Below are 16,840 nucleotides of genomic sequence, written 5' to 3' on the forward strand. Positions count from 1 at the left end.
ATGGGTTACCGGCTGCTGGGGATTTGGTGAAGAAAGTGGCAGTACATAGTTGGCGTTAAAATTTTATTTTGTTTATGCTTTCCTATTCCTTCTTCCCTGATCTTACCGCCATTTTTCCCTCACGTTTGCGCTTGTTTTTTCTTCGGGTTTTTATTTTGTAATTATGTCATTCCATGACGAAAATAAACGGCCAACAAACAATACATTCCGCTTCGACTACTGTTAATGCGTTCAGAATGTGAAAGCACTCAGCTCAATATTCTTCGCAATCATCTGATTGAAAGCTATTGACATGAAATTGAAAGCGAGGAGCACGTATTTTCATCGATCCTGAGTGAGTTGATTCGTTTGTTAAAATTATTAGTAATAAAGTGTCGAACCTCCATTTAACGAATTGTGTAAAACCGGCATTTCCATTCTTTAAATCGAGAAAATTGTTTTATCGGGGGGGGGGGGGTAACATTAATTCATATATATGCACAGAAGCTTCCTAAAATTCCTTAAATCAAGGAAATCGTTATACGACCATCATTAAAATTGCCGGGCAGGGGCGTTCTAAGAGCATCACGGGCCCCAGAGGCGTACACAGTGCCGGGGTCCCTTCCCAAGCAGACCAAAAATTAAGAAAAAATTAATGTATCAAACGTCCCTAATGGGGACCCCCCACCTGGACAGAAATTGTTGCTCACCAATTGCCATGCTTAGTCTAATTTAAACTGGATCTCAGTCATGCTGGTCTCGAGGCCCTCGGGCTGTGGGGGACGACCCCACATGCTGGGGTGATCCCATCACCCACAAGGGTAAAAGGCTTATATCGCTGGAGGGACAGAGCCTGGGCCGTGACTGGTTTGTCTGGGTGATCCCATGCATTAAGATGACACTTACTGGCATCAAAATTACAGTAGCCTATTTCCTGTATTAGCTGGTATGCCATAAAAATTGGGAGAGACTCCAGATTATTGAAATTTGCAGTCTGGTCCTTTCCAGCATGCAGGAAAACCAAGGTTCAATGAAGATACCATGACACATTTGAAAGATTTATTTCAATTTATATTGAACAAATAAAAGCTAATCAGAATAAAGAAATGGTTTTTCCACTATAGGAAATGTTGAAGAATTGGGTAGTGATAATAACGTGGTTGTTATAACGTTTTTTCACTGTATTTCCATTAATTCATTTAATCTACGTAAACAAATATCTTTAGTATCTGACATATTTCTTAAATATACGTTTGTTGCGTGGAAAGCAAACACAAAGCTAAAACATTTTTTTATGTTCAGATATTTCAGGATGACCAAAATAAGTAGATCAAGTTTAACAAGATATCTCAGGATTGCCGCTGTAAGGGTTTACTGCGATTTTTATGGGGTCAAGTGTGATTTTGCTGCTCCCACCACTAGAATTTGATTAATGATTTTACAACTGTTTTTTTTTTCCCCACGTAAAATTAGCAGCCCGTCTGAATTTTGTTGCCTCCCCCTCCTTCAGTTCTGGCCCTGAGTTGTGTTTTTGAAATACATGATTTTCTTGTTTTTGTAGATTTTGATCTTTGGAAAGGCAGTCAAAATATTTCTATCAAAAGCAGAATCAGAAGGATACAAAAGAATGAATGTGGAAGACCTTTGTCTGTCATAGGTCAGGAAATTTCACCAGCAGATGCACTGGCCATAGAGGTTGCAAAAGTCAGGGTAGCGGAAAGATGAATGTCTAGTGTCCTGCTGAAATAATATATTATTTGAAAGTTCAGGAATCAAAGTACAGCACTGGTAAAGTAACTTTAGGCAAACCTTTGGCTCTTACTAAAGCAGAGAGGTAAGAAATTGTGAGTGATTCTCCATCTTAATGCATCTTTTCTAGTTATTGAGCTTATACCTCTATTTAATGACATATTGGTAGCAATGAAGCCATTAACATGCTAACTTAAGTTTTATATTCAATTGTGCCTTCTTTTTTTTCAAAAATGTTATAGACATGAAAACCACAGAAACAATCTAAAAATCAATGTTATATTAGAGATAGTACCATGGGCCCCCCCCCCCCTCCACGAGGGGCAGCTCGAACTTAACTGCAGCCCGGTTGCAAAGCCTCATGTGCTGCCCCTAAAGGAAACTTGCGCGAGAGGCTGATAGTAGGGTTTCTAAATTCCTGACATTTATTGAGCCTCCAGGAACAGGAAATTGTATTTCCAGAGAATTGGGGGAAATCACTTATTTACACTGGAACCCTGTTTATATAACTAATTTATAATACTTTCTCATTTATATTATGTTTAGGTTTAGCCTCAATTATTCTCTATACTCTTTTTTAAAAAAATGTTATATTTCATTTATGCATCGCATAACTTCAACGACAAGATTCATCGGAAGACTGGTTCTCATCTTCATCTCCACAAATAACCAGTCTTTCGATGAATCTTGTATTGACAAGTGAAGAGGGCATTTCTATATAACTTCAACTATACTAAGTTTTCACTGATTCGAATCCCAAATTTTGGCAAAAGTATCATTTCACTCAATTGATGTACATGGGAATTTTTTGAAATCTCACTTAACATATCGTGTATGTAAAACACTGCAATTAGACAAATACTTAGATTTTTATAGACCTTAGATTTTGGTTTATGACATTTAACAACAAATGGCTAAATATAATAAAATTTTACAATGATAGTCAATAAATTTTTAGAAATTGTGTTTCAAACCCAAGTAAAATGTCAGAAATAACATTCATAAAACACCATTAAAATTTTCATTCACAGATTACTTGATGTATAAGTAAAAACCGGGGTTAGGTTTTTGACATGATAAGTGTCACAAACTGATTTAAAACCATCAAAATCTTAAATGAATGTTTTTGGATAATGTTTTGAACACAATAAGTATATAACATGATGAAAAACACTTTCATATGTTTCGTTTTATGTACAATACTGATTTCCTGTGTTCAATTTACTTAGCAAAGTGAAGCTGTTTATTCAATATATGTGTGATAGGAGATCAGAGATAGGTTTGTGATCTCAGAAATTAGCTCAGTATTAAAACAGTCAAAAACTTACTGTCATAGTTTTTGTTAACCTGATAGATATGTTAACATGTTTTTATATTTTGAATTATAATTACTGAGCACAAAATATCTATTTTGATATTTTAAATTTTCTGATCTACCCACAAAATTTTATTCCATATAAAAATTCTCATGTAGCATCTGTTAATACGCTAATTGTGCTCATTTATTCTCACCTAAAAATTTTATATCTTAGGTCATATAAATCCAGAGTTTTAACAAGTATTTTTAATCAAAGAAGAGCTGGCAGGACATGATACTTATTGCATATTTAGATACAGCTTCAGTCAAAAAACCAATGCATTGTAAATATATACCATATCATATTCAAAAACTTATTCTTACTTATGCACTAAGAATAAGTTACAGGAGTTTCTTAAGCATCATATACAAGCCAGCAATGCCAAATTAAAGAAAATTTTAGTCCTACAATTTGTTATTGATTGCTAGATATATTCTAATGTTATGCACAATAAGGGTATTGCTTTGAGTATCAGTGATTATTTAGATAATTTAATAATAACAAAAATCAACATTACATACATGACGTAAAAGAACTTTTTAAATACCTATCTTTTATGAAAAAAGTACAGCAGATTGTGTATATAAGCAGTTAAAGAAATGTTGGAGGATTGAAGGATATTAAATCCTTCCATAGTTTTTCGTTCAGCATTTATGCTATGCTTCATTCAAAGTGTATATTTTGTAAGAAAGAAAACATATATTGTCCAAAATAATTCTGTATAGAGTAGAAAATTATTTTACAATCATATTTGGTATTTATTTTTTGTATAACAGTCATTTTAAACATTACATGCAATTAACATGTGCATTTCCAATGGGAATTTTTATATTGAAAAGCAATATTTGAGGTTTTTGATGTGAAAGTTTAAACCGTCAAAAACTTGCCAATCCTGATAAAAATGCAACTCTAAAGTGGACGTAACTTCGGTTCTAAGCATCGAAGGCCTGGTTTGAAATCACAAAAAAATGGGGCTTTCATAAAAAATAAAGAAAAAAACAAACCAATATTTTCTTCCAAAATGAGGACTCATAGTTTCTGATAACAATGAATGAATGCCAGAACTTTGCCACTGGGCTTATCCCGTTACCAAGATCTCTTCCAGCCCGGCTTCGTGGCAGAGTCTGGAACACTTTATTTTGTGTCCAAAAAAAACACACACACACAAAAGTTTTACAACATATTTTCCCTGGACAATTGGGTACTGTCGTGATTAACAAATTTTGTGGTGATTACAGACGAGATGGGATTGGGAGTTGGAGAAAAGTTTCTGGGTTTAGTTAAGACGGATGAATGTATACATATCAGGATGGAAGAATATTTTAAAAGCAATTGGAGAGGAGCCCCATGCCATCTCATCTGTTATTTTACACTTGTCATATTATATACACAGGATACAAAAAGGAAAAGAAATGAGAATCTTAGTTTCTGATAACAATAACCAATTGATAACTATAGCCGAAAGAAACCCAGAAGCCAATATGATGATCTTGAGTCCTGCTTGGTCAAACAGGATACAAGAAAAAAGGGCAACTTCATTTTGCTTTTCCACAAAGCTCAGGGCTTGACAAATCTCAGTTGACGTGATTATAAAATAGATAAATGGTCGCCAGGAATTCATGCGTTAAAATGGAGTCTAAGGGTGGCACAAAATTTGATTTTATTGCAGTGTCTTTCAACATCAAGGATCATTAAGTCTCTGAAAAGTCGAAAAACATTATTTACGACTGTTTTGAGGAAAAATCATGCTGGGTTTTTTCCCTTAAAGCTAAAATTTTTTTTTTTAAATTCAGTCGGGTTTAATTTATGTAATACTGTGTGTGTGTGTGTTCCATAGATCCCTCGAGACAGTCTTTCAAGCAAAAACTGAATTTGGTTAATTGACAGAGAACTGAAGTTTCTTTTTTTTTAACTTACCTTTTGTGTGCCTGCATTGCTGGAAGTTCATTTTGAAAAAGCAGCTTTATGTGTACATGGATTATAGCAGCTAATAATATTCAGATAGCCTATCGATTTCATGTGCAAGCAAAAATCATCATCCAGAATACAGAAATGTTTGTCAATGGGGGTGGTGTTACATTTTTTAATCTTCTACAAAAGTATGGTTAAACCTCGGCTTCTAAGTGCAAAAAAAAAAATAACGAAAGCCATAAGTCCTGATAACTATCAATGAACTTTTCCCATGTTACAATATTGGTCCATTCTATATTTTGCATTAGTGATTGATAGCAATATCCAAATGATAGCATTATGCATGATTTCAATAAACCGCATCTACTGTATTGTGTAAGAAGAATTTTAGCCTTTTCCGATACCCTCCACCTCCCTTGTCAGCAAAATTTCAAATATATAATAATGATTTCAAATATTTTCAGAAAAAAATATATTACAAAAGAAAAAGCACCTTTTACATGCTATTGTAATCAATTGCAATTAATTTAAATCATTTTTTTAAGGGTTGGTAACTCGTTTTTCTGTAGGAAATTCCTTGTTTCCCCCCCCCCCCCAGAAGTCAATTCTGCTCAAGTATATTGTAGCACATTTTTTGTTCTATGTACTGCTAAGGTGAAAATCAGATTGTTTCGTCTGTTCTGCCATCTTTTTAAAACCATCCCATCTCTTTTGAAACACTGTCCTTGCTTGAGTTAAAAACCTATTCCCAGCATCAGTCCTCACTTGCGCAATTTTCCTATTGTAGTATTTGAGTTTGTATTTGTATTATTAATTGTTAATGAATGTTTTTTTATCATAACTTGCTTGTCTAGTATTTTACAATTGTTTTCATTCTCTTTCCAGATAAAATGAAAGCTGGGGTCTTTCTCCACAAAACACATGATATCAGAGATTCATTAGTTTCAGTTCTGGAAAGGAAACATTTAATCACCAAAAAGAGAACATCCAACAGGAGTTTGACACTTTTATGCTAAGAAAGTAGAAATGATCGAAAGTTTAGAAAGTCCTTTGCATGTGCATAGTGGCTGCAATCATACGTATTGTAAATGAACATTAGTTGATATTTTTTCATCAATAAATACTTCAGTTTCAATTTAATTTGTGATTTATTTACAAAAATGTGAAATTTTTATTGAACTCTCAAGACTTGCTAGGATTTGGAGCGGAGGTGCTTTCGAATTTTTTCTAAACAAGTCTGATTCCTATCCTCAGTTACTGTATTAATTTATTTATATTCACTAGATCTTGGCTCATGAATTTTGATATTCAAGAAGTGAAAAGATATTTTGAATAACATTGAATTTTAAATATATAAAGGTATTTGGGTATCGCTTTTTTGACAGAAATGGTAGCCTATAGAAAAGAAATGTTATTACCCTTTCAGACCTTGAATTCAATGATAACACACCTACAATCCTTGAAGTCAGGGCTGAATTCACTAGGTTGAAAAAAAAATATCTACAGCAAGAAAAAGTTTACCACGTTTGTGCTTTCTGGGTTGGACATCATCATGGGATACACGGTAATGATTAAAAAAAACTAATTAAAAATATGAACATATAATAAAAAATTTAGAATTAGAAAGAGTGACATGAATGAAAGAAATACGCAATTGAAAATTTATGATAAGTAATTATAAAATTGTAGTTATGAAAATTTCAATTTTTCGAAAAAATGTTGAGAATCAATAAAAGCCTTCAGGGTGCTGCTTCAATTGTCCATCAGTGCTGGGGGGTCCATCCTCTCAAAACCTAAGGAAATGGCAGAGATATATGTTATAGCATGGTATATTCGTTTGCTCTCTATTACTTTGTCCCCCTCCCCTCAAAAATAAATTTTTGGACAGGGCCGCAACTAGATGCTTAGTTAGCCGGTGCAAGCACGCATTTTGGTGCCTCATTCTTCTAATGTTGAAGGTGGGGTTAATAGATTATATTTGCGCCCCCTCTGGTCCGGGGCACCTGGTCCTGGGGTCCATTTGATTTAGTGGCTCTCTTATTGTTAAAACACTACTGATAAGAATCTCATGACAAAACTTTTTTTACTTCCAAGCGAAAAAAGTTTAGCCCGTGTAATTACACAACTGGAATCTTTCCATGGACCCTTCGCTTCAACATTACTTTAATGCAAGGATACTCAATCTTTAGGACAGCGCGGGCCACTTCCTCGATTTGAAAATGTGTCACGGGCCACTTAGTTCATGTGGAGTGAAGTGGACCTGCACCGGAGGCCACTTACATGCTCTAGAACTGTGGCGCCCATCACTTAATTACTCTGGAACTGTGCTGCACGTCACTTAAATGATCTGTAAATACGCCGTGGGTCACTTGACTGATTTGTAAATGTGCCGCGGGCCACTTAAGCAATGTGAACTGTTCCAAAGGCCACTTAAGTGATCTAAAATATGCCTCGGATCGCTTAAATGATCTAGAAATGTGTCTGGTCCGTTCAAGTGTAGAACCATGCCGGAGGTCACTAAAAGTTATCTGTGTATATGTCGCGGGTCACTTGAGTGATGTTAAACTGTGCCAAGAGCCATTCAAGTTCTCTGTAAATGTGCCACGGACCGTTTAAGTGTGCTCTGGAACTGTGCGGTAGTCACTCAAGTGATCTGAAAATTTTTACAAAATTAAGTTTGAGGTCGCAGGCCACATCAGATAAGTCCGAGGACCACAATTGGGCATGTATGCAACAACAGCACAGTAGTATTGAATGCAACCAATATCTCAAAACGAGACATTTCATGGATGGGAAATTTACATTAGAATTAAAAATTCCAGATTTGAAAAAACTTTTCTCTCGAAAAAAAAGAATGCGTATTTTTACAAGAAGTGACGTGATAACGGGGAAAATTTTGAAATTTTCTCAGAGTTCTATGTAATTTTGTCCCGTAAAATACAGATTACATGGTCATAAAGTTTCCCGATAGAGTTCTGTTTTGAAAGATAGCAACATAAGGTCATCTTGGCGACTTATTTCTAGGATGGAAAAGTATAATTTCTTGCCAAATATGATAAACAGATGAAACTACGTTAGTACGTTTCAGGGCTAACGAGAAAGAGAGGGCTATGGCACTCCGAGCAGAAACGACGATCACGTGACCAACTGGGTCCTAACTTTTTTTTCCGTTCCCCCATAACATGGCTTTCTTGTAAAACATTCTCTGCAATAGCCAAGTTCTTCCAACTTTGCAAAACATTCCCTGCGATCTTTCGCAGCATCTAAATACGCATTCTGTTTGCAAAATATGTTCTACCCAAAGGAGTTTAAAGAGAAAAAATGACATAACACTCATATAACGAAATATTAAGCTTCCAAGTCTTTCTACACAAATTTGAATGTCATTTTCCCTCAAATATTGGATATATTTTCTTCTTACTAGACAATTACTGTATACAAATCTCATGGCCCCCACATCCTGGAACAAGGCTCCTAGCGATATGGGGCCCCCAATGTCAAAGGTTGAGTCGACTGGTCTAATATATATACGCAATATATTATGCAAAAACCTGTGAATAAGACTGTTTTTTGAAAAATGATAAACACTGGAAGATTAAAAAAATTTGTTTACCCTTAAAATTGGGATAACAAACTGCTGAAAATACACTGCACCGATTTACCTGCTTTTAATAGCTCATATACACTTCATAAACTCTAGAAATATCTGGAAAAGAACCCTTCAAGTAAATTTTATCAGGTTCACTAAGTATTATATTCCAATGCATTTTCATAACCCTCAAATGACAATCTATTGGTCAAACACATACTGAAATAAAGTACATTTGCATTAGCGATTCAAGATCTGTAGCTTAATTCTATGCAGTAAAATATAACTTTTTGCCCATTAAAGAAATTTTGTAAACTGCTTATTCACTGTGAAAAAATGCTGAAATATGAGAAAAAAAAACCAGACAGATGTGTATAAAAAATTTTTTCAATAATTCAATGCATAATTTGTTACAAAGCTGAAGTTTCGCAAGAAATAAAAACCACCAAAGTGTTGAAGCTACCAAATACTACAAATGTAAACAACAATTTCCCAACAACCACAGTTGCTCCAATTTTCCTCACACCCTCCCCCCCCCCTCCAAAAAAACCCACTCAGGTGGGTGGGTTTCTAGATTTTAAAATGATAACATCCTATCATTTTTGTCTTGAACATAGAGAATATTTATTTTTGTTTATTGTGTGCTGTTTTGCAACCTACTTTGAAAATTTCTCTAAACATGAGTTTGATCAAATATAATTTTTGAAAGAAAGTTTTTTTCTAACTATATTTTTCTAGAAATAAAATACTTTTGTGGGAGCATACTTTTGTGGGAGCATACTCTTGAATCTAAAATCAGTGATTCTCAATCAGTGCTCCGCAGAAACCTTGGAGCTCCGTGTGCAATTTCTAAGGACTCCGCAGCGACTCGAGGAAAATAAAATAATTCAGTAAATTTGATAAATAAAAAAGGTCTACAGGGGTCCGCCATAAAAATTACATGCAAAAAGGGCTCTGCCATAGAAATTATATACAGAAAAACGAGTCACAAAAAAGGTTGAGAACTACTGTCTTAAATAATGCTTAAAGGAAAACCTATTTTAAAGCAGTTCTGTGTGTTTGGGAATTCCAAATTATTCTCTACTGAAACTACAGATTCTGCTTCATAAGCTCAAAAACCAAATAAGAGTAATAATAATCTTTCAAGTTGTTTTAATTATTGAATGAAAAATGCACACCAAAATATAATATAATATTTTAAAGTTTATAAACATGCATAGCTGCCAACTTTTGAAAATGAAAATTCGGGAGATTTTCGCGCAAACCCGTATTTTATGCTAAAACCACTCCCTAATAAATACAATAGGGATTTTTCCAAATAAAATAGGGATTTTTCAAACATAAAAGTTAAAGTGTAGGGAATAAAATCCCTACTGAAGTCAAATTAAAATAAGCATTTCACACACATTGAATAAAATTCCTACGCAAAAAAACAAGTGAAATTGGAGGCCAAAACTTCAATGATGTAAAAATAAATATTGTGTTCAATCAGAAACGCTGTGAACAAACATTCTGCGCGAATGATGACAAAATCATCGGAAGATGAAGGGAAAAAAAGTGTCATTCTTTGAAGAACACTGACGTTTTGTGACACTTGCTTGATGCTTTTTTTTTAATTTCACGAGTGATGATGGTAGTCTTTCCATGCCCGATGTTTATGTCCGTAACACAACTTGTACAAAAAGGAAAAGTCGGCCCTCTTCTGGAACGTTTGATGAAAGGAAATTCATCGGAATGAGTATCTTTAAAATTGATTAAATATGTTTTTGCTTATCATTATTCATGCTTTGTTATATCGCACGTACGTAACTTAAACAAAAGAAATTTTGACCATATGCGCGTCACTAGAACCTTCAATTATTATCCAGAACTATTGGCTGCTAAGCCATTTCCCTGCACGATAAGACAAACAACTTTGTTACCATCAGAGGGTTTGTAAAACTTCCTTAAAAAGGGAATTTCCCCATCTATGACGTGTGACGTCATTTCGAAAGGGAAAAAAAAGAGGCTTCATGCCCCACAAGAAATTCCTTAGGGATTGTTTCCATAAGCGGGGATTTTTTTTTAATGAAGTAGGGAATTTTTAGGGACAATTAGGGATTTTTGTGATTTTCATAAAAATTCGGGAGATTTAAGAACTTTCCGGGAGGTCGAGCGATGAAGCTAAAATTCGGGAGACTTGGCAGCTATGAACATGGATGAAAAATACAGCATCTTTTCCAGAAGAGGAAAACGTCAACTACCGCACTTTCTTTCTGGAATAAACATTACTTACTTGAAATAAAGGGCCTTCAACTCACTCACAATAAAATGTCATCTTAACAAACAGCATCACAAAAATTGCAGATCACTGTAATGACATCAAGAAATTGACGTGCACGATTTGACACTCACAGGAATGAAATCACCACTCGAAACACTGGGACCAATTAGAAACGTAATACTTGAACCACTGGAACGAATCTAAAACATCTTGCCATGCCCCAGTCGAAGATAGGGCCAGTGGGAATCTCGTCAATCAATCCATGCGCATCACTAATCAGATGACAAGGCATCAAGAGCCCAGGAGAGTCGTAGTAACTCCAGCTGTTTAACCCGCACTCGATCACAGGCTCATCAGAAACATACAGCAACACGTCAGCGAGAACAACTACATAGAAGAAACCAGCATATCTTTGCGACGAGACAAAACTGTTCTCAGATGCTTCAAACCTTCAGAAAGTTCCCTAAAAAACATTAAAAATAAATTAAGCGATATCTCCAGGATTTGTTACAGATGTTAAAACATTGTCATAAAAGATACAACACACAGCAGGAAACAAAATCAGCAGTGCTTTTCAATGGGCCCCCCCCCATGGGCCCTGTGACAATTATTTACTATTATTACACAAAGAACACATTTTTAGTGCTGTGCAATTGTAATTTAGTACTTCAATTTTTTTAATATATAAATTATTAAAAAAACACATTTTGGATTTCACTAGAAGGTAACATGGAATTTGCCCTTCGCTACAGGAGTCTGTGTTGTGTGGCTTGACATTCACTAAGGGGTCCACTACATCAGAAAGGTTGGGAAACACGCTCTACAGTACAAATACAAACACTTTACATATAAAATGTAACAAAGCATAAACATATAAAATGTAGGCTAAGTTCTTACAAAAACTATTCAAACTTATTTTACTGTTCAATAATAAATGATTACACAAATGTGTATCAATGAAATCTGCATGAATATAATACTTGAGTGTAACTTTTACAGGGCATTCAATTGAAGCGTTGATGAAGTGCTCGCAAGCATGAAATCAGACATGAGCATTGAGCACCTTGGTGCTTCTGGGAGAAGACTGCTAATGCATAACATTTGCAAACCTGCTACACAACATTGCTGGGGCATTGTAATATATACAGTGGATCCCGCTTATAAGATTTTAAAAAAATCTGGCATTGAAAAATATTGCAAGTGGGAAAACGCTTTGAATGTGGGAAATCTTAATACTTCTTACTAAGAAATTCTTATTAAGCATTATAAGCAAGAAAACATTATAAGCGGGATCGACTTTATACGGATAAACAGAAGAAAAAAATAAAATTGATCCAATATTGAATTTGAAGGAAAATTGCTTACTTTTTTTACTGTGACCTCAGAGGCTCCTCGCTTGGTGAACAAATCGTTGATCCCCAACTTGCCACATGAATCGCTTGGGCAGTGCAATCTATCTATACACAGAAAATATAAAAACCTATTAGCCAATATTGAATTTAAAGAAAAATTGCTTTTTTAGTTTCTTGAAATATGCAATAATAAAAAAATTATACACAATGCTAATAAAAAGAAACGATTTTACTTTCCTTAATATACCATTACATTTTAAATTGATAAACCCACTCATCTTTTAAAATTCTATTTGCATTATACTAACCATAGCCATAATTTTATTTAAGTGATATGAGTGTATATGTGCATTTTATTTACATTATACTCTCATCAAAGGCAAAAAATTTGCACCATACATGTGTATCAACGCTTTTCTAGATGATTTGAATAACAATTATTAGTTACTTAATTTAGTCAAGCTGTTCATCCTTTGGACACCTCCTTATGCTCAAATAAAATAACCGAAATTTCAGTTTAAATTTCCAGTTCAGTTTATGAACTTTGTTTAAGGTATAATAATTAAACTTAATTAATAATTATACCCCTACTGATTAGTTAAATCATGCAATTTCCATGCCACGAACAGCTTCGCACGTGGTAACATACACAATTTCATTTACTTTATACAGACAAATATGTTAAATTAATAATAACAAAGATGGTAGTATTTAACACTCACCTGCATTTGGATGTTTCTCAGAAGCTAAAATTGGCAAAGATAAAATATTATAAAGCTTGATTATTGGATCGCATATTCGAAGCACTGAAAAAATGCCTTCCTCTCAAGCTAAAGCAAGCAGAAACACGAACGAGCAACGAAAAAAAGTAGGACCCAGTTGGTCACGTGACTTCCGAGTGCTGTCCCCCCCCCCGGAGTACCGTTACCGTGGACAGTGATGATATGAAGCACCGGCTTTCGCCGCATCTTCTCCATCATGGGACTCTTTTGAGTCCCGAGTAGAACTCCTTAATACACTTATATACAAAGCTGCATTAAGAGTCTTGCATCTTTCAAGCGGCTTTGCTTATATATGAAGGCGTCTTAGCTCGATGCAAGCCTCCGAATCTCTGTCGTCTGCTTCTTTCCAGGTTACTTGTTTTGGACGTCTCCTTGTGTCCCGAAAAAATTACTGAACTGGCAGTTCGAACTTCCAGTTCTGTTTGTGAGCTTAGCTTGTAGGGAACCGACTTCTTCTCTGTCGTCTGCTCATTAAGAGGCTCTTTGTTTTGGACGTCTCCTTATGCTCAAATAAAATAACCGAACTTATAGTTTAAATTTCCAGTTCAGTTCACGAGCTTTGTTTATAAGGAACTGAGCGGAATAGAGGATATAGTTTTTTTACTTAAAACTTCATCATCACCACACGAGTCACTTTTAAATTTGAGTTTAGATGGCAGCACATTACTGTAAAGTGGAGTGTGGAAAAATTCACTTTTTACGATCCTACCTGTCGTTTGGTGGTATGAGAGTGTTTTTTCCTTTGTTTTGAATGTATCCTTGGGTCTTGAAAAAAAATTATCGAACTGGAAGTTTGATCTTTCAGGTCAGTTTATAAGCTTTTATAAGGAGCAAAGCTGAATTAGAGAATTTAGTTTTTTATACCTGACCTTCATCACTACTTAAGTAAGGTAACCATATATCCCGGTATTTTCTATTTTTCTGGCAAAAGTGTCCCGGTTTTTCCCGTCTTTTACGCGAAGCCAACTTGAATTTTTATTCTTTATTGAAGTCAAAGATTAGAATTATTTTTCAAATCATAATTTATATTATGATAATTACAACTATAAATAAAAGAATATTAATCGCCCACATTTGTCTTGGGGAACGTTTTTTTCTCGTGGAAATCATTTTAATTCACTGCAATTTGTAGGGTTGCTTCATTTCAAGTTGTTTTTCCCGTAATTTCAGCAATATTTGACAACTTTGTTCAGTTTTGGCGACATTTTTGGTGATAATTGGAAATGTCCCGTATTTGGAATCCAAATATCCTGTATTTCTTTTGAAGAAATATGGTCAGCCTATACTTGAGGCACTTCTGATTTTGAAAGTACCAACAATATTTTTAAAAATGAAGGTTTTAAAGTATTCTAGAGACTATTGAAAATTAGTTTTAATTCCCTTAAAATTGTTAGTGCCATTGTAATTCGCTGCAAATGCTGCAAGGCAAAAAAAAAAAAAACTGCTATTGGCGGACGGCGTAACGTTTCGAGTCACTCGGTATATATGGGACTCATTACTTCCTAGATACAATATCTATAGGACGTACTGGCCTAGCGAGAAGACTGCATTTATCGCACCCACGTCCTGCAGCAGGGGTCGCTGGGCTGGGATCTTTGTTGGGGCCTAGAGTCCAGATTTTTCACTGGTCCCTCGATAAAGAATTTATAGTATTAAAAAAAAGAAAAATTATAAGAAACTAGGCTGAAGCCTTTCAGCCCAGACAGAGATCTTCAGCTGCGAATGGAAGGAAGGCAGGTATCTTCAGCTGCTAATGAAGCCGAGACAGATATCTGCGTATAAAGCCGTGGCAGACATCTTCAGCTTCAAATGGAGTGAAAGCAGGCGGATCCAGGGTGATGTGTCGGAGAAGCGACTTCCTGTGTAGGTGCATTGGATCATCCGTATTTCACGGCACAGATAAATTTCCCCAGCCCTTTCACGGGCCAGGGTCCACCGGGGGGCTCAGAATAATAGGATTTGGTGAACTTTTTTTCGGGGCATTTTTACTATACATTATTAGGGGAGCATTTCCACCAGAAGGGAGGGGCTCAGATATATTACTTTTTTCGGGTGCCAGGACCAAGTGATTTTTCTGAGGCCCTACCAGGCAAATTTACATGCTCAAAAATGGCAACTATATCTCATTTTTGTAAGGCCCCTTTTCTCTTGAGGCCCCACGGGCCGTGCCCGGATGGGCCCATGCGTTAAGACGGTACTGCTAACAAGGCTCCAGCCCTGGGATCCGGGACAATAACCATCATTTTTTTCCCCATGCAATAAATTCATTGCATCAGGGCCAGTGAAAAGTCTAGCTAGGGGCCCGCTAAAGATCTCAGCCTAGGGGGCCCCTGCTTCAGGGTGTGATGAGAGGGATGTGTAATTCACAAAAATAAAGAAAAACATTCTGAAACACGTTAGAACTACATTTGAAAATGTAGATTAATTTAAAATTACTATAGCTTATTCCGCTTAACGTACCTACTTAGAAAGTTTTCTCGCTTAGTACGAGTTATTTTCGTGATCTCCTAACTTTTACTAATACTTATTGAAATTTCCCGTTTAAAACGTTTTACCGTAAACAAAGTTTTTCATGAGTTTTTGGAAAACGCTATAAGTGGAATTCATTCTATGAGATCTTCAATATTATTACTTGTTTAAAACCAAGAGTTTCTTGCAACAAACAAAATCCAAGATTGCAATCTCAATATTTGAATATTCAAATTCGAAATTTGTCAATATCAAAATGCCATAAACAGTGGTCAGATTGTAAACTTTGGTGAATTGCAATCTCCAGCACATCCCCTATATGTTAGAAGTTCCTCAGGAATATTAACAGGGGGGGGGGGGTGCGTTTGATTTAATAAAGCTGAATTGCAAGCACATCATAACCATGGCATACTCTGATCTGTTGTTGAACAAGAATTTTTGTGCTTTCAACCTCATAACCAGAACACGGTGGACAACATATTTAACATTTCTTAAGTAAGTTGTAGTTATTTGTTCAATTACTTTGTTTTTTGTGATGTTTCCATGAATTATGAAATCGTGCAATACTATAAGTTATCATTTTGCCATGGCTGGCTATCGTTTCCATTCTGCGAGCAAATTTTCCACATGTTGGATGATGTCTTTAATTTTACATTATTTTTTCCCCTTTACCAAATAAAATTGCATTTTTTCAGGAATATTCATGTCAATTTTCTAGTCATTCTGACAATAGTTCTTTTTTTACAGTGTTTTGAAATCAGAACCTTAGTTATAATCACCCTGTATATCGTAAATCATTGCTAATTAATCTGCATTATTTATGCTTCATTAAATACATTATATTCACCTAATTTTTTTATAGTTTTTGCAAAATATCTTTCTAATTAAGCATACTGAAAGTAACTGGAGAAAACATCTTTATATATATATATGATTAATAACAACATTAAAAGAATTTTCAAACACGAAGTAATCCATTGAGTTAAGCAAAAAATAATTAAATTGCAAAAGTTGGTTTTTGTTAAAATGCAAGAAATATTTGTGATTAATTAATATGGGAATAGTATTAATTACCATTAATAAACATTTTATTTTAATTACAAGTTTCAAATTTTTCAGAAATTTTGTTTTTAATGTTAATACTATTAAAACAAAAAACCCGGTTTTTTTGGTTTTTTTTAAAAAAACTTTTTTTTTACCAACCCTGATCTCCACCATACCTGTTCTCTTTCACTCTTGTAAGAAAAATATACATCATATCAGGGCATGCAAAAAACCAAAAGAAAAAAAATTGTAAGGTTGCAACAAAGCTTCAGGATGATCAGTGTAGAGGTAAAACACAGTAAACTTGCTTGAATTCATTTCACTGGCGTTTGGACGCAATATTA

General features: G+C 34.9%; 2 long non-coding RNA genes across 2 annotated transcripts; one reads left to right on the forward strand and one right to left on the reverse strand.

Annotated features, from left to right (window-relative positions):
• The first annotated feature begins 239 nt into the window (after window positions 1-239).
• Window positions 240-5,970, forward strand: LOC149084121 (uncharacterized). The gene is made up of 3 exons (XR_016192948.1): window positions 240-334; window positions 1,541-1,813; window positions 5,883-5,970. It is a non-coding gene; the product is annotated as an uncharacterized LOC149084121 (long non-coding RNA).
• Window positions 5,971-6,046: 76 nt separating this feature from the next.
• LOC149084122 (uncharacterized) lies at window positions 6,047-13,050 on the reverse strand. The gene is made up of 4 exons (XR_016192947.1): window positions 12,924-13,050; window positions 12,215-12,306; window positions 10,862-11,312; window positions 6,047-6,790 (listed from the first exon to the last, which is right to left on the reverse strand). It is a non-coding gene; the product is annotated as an uncharacterized LOC149084122 (long non-coding RNA).
• Between the last annotated feature and the right edge of the window lie 3,790 nt (window positions 13,051-16,840).

This window comes from Pholcus phalangioides, unplaced genomic scaffold (assembly GCF_987345545.1).
Source record: "Pholcus phalangioides strain wild (caught in Gottingen) unplaced genomic scaffold, Ppha-v1.0 ptg000008l_1, whole genome shotgun sequence".
NCBI lineage: Eukaryota > Metazoa > Arthropoda > Arachnida > Araneae > Pholcidae > Pholcus > Pholcus phalangioides.